Source organism: Dipodomys merriami, unplaced genomic scaffold (genome assembly GCF_024711535.1).
Source record: "Dipodomys merriami isolate MVZ:Mamm:240054 unplaced genomic scaffold, mDipMer1.0.p SCAF_2, whole genome shotgun sequence".
Lineage (NCBI taxonomy): Eukaryota > Metazoa > Chordata > Mammalia > Rodentia > Heteromyidae > Dipodomys > Dipodomys merriami.
The window spans coordinates 69,539,670-69,540,433 of record NW_027203381.1 but is presented as its reverse complement, the minus strand read 5'-3'; the positions used below and the strand labels follow the sequence as shown (position 1 = coordinate 69,540,433).

The following is a 764-nucleotide window of genomic DNA, read 5'->3' as shown; positions in this document are numbered from 1 at the left end:
ACTCCCCCCTCTCCCCTCCCCCCTCCCCACCTAAATTGTAAAGTTCATTTTTTAACATAGTGTCTTGTACATCTCATTGTTACAATGGGTCAACCTGTATCCCTATTTAAGCATTTTGTTTTTTCCCTTCCCCTCCCCAAGCTAGAGAAGTGTATATACAAGATGCAGGGCACCAACATCAAATACATTGAAAACAGGGATTGTACCGTGGGGGAGGAACATACAGAGAAACAAAAAAAAAACCACATGGCACATTATAAATACGTTAGGAGCAATAGCTCAATATATGTAATTAGCAGGTCAAATGTTTGAACTGAATTAAGCATGTAGCCAAATTTACACTGAATAAAAGACTGATTAAATAATATTTCACCCTAGGGAAGCTTACTTAATGAACTTCCTGATGCTTTCTGGGCTGTCTCTAGTGTGCTGCTATTGCAAAGAAAACTTTGAGGGCTGTACTTTATGCTCAGTTTTGTTTCACTATTTCAGCCTACTTCCTGGATGTCAATTTCTCTTCACAGAATCCCAATAGAGCTGTACATTTTTTCTGCATTATTCCTACACATGGCCAGATTTCTTGGTAGAAAGGTCAGGCCACCATATCTTCTCATTGGCGGTGCCTGAAAGAGCCCTGTTTTCCAAGATCCCTTCTCTTTCAAAAACTCTCTGCTTGCTAGTATGGATTTGGAGTCTCTTCAAACAGACTTGTGACCTGGAAATCCTCCTTCTCAATGTTAATGCAAAGAACTTCCTAATTGTGA

At 39.8% G+C, this 764-nt stretch overlaps 1 non-coding gene across 1 annotated transcript; it reads left to right on the top strand.

Moving 5' to 3' along the window:
- Nucleotides 1-286: 286 nt before the first annotated feature.
- Nucleotides 287-349, top strand: LOC138832706 (small nucleolar RNA SNORD78). The gene has a single exon (XR_011373646.1). It is a non-coding gene; the product is annotated as a small nucleolar RNA SNORD78 (small nucleolar RNA).
- Nucleotides 350-764: the final 415 nt, after the last annotated feature.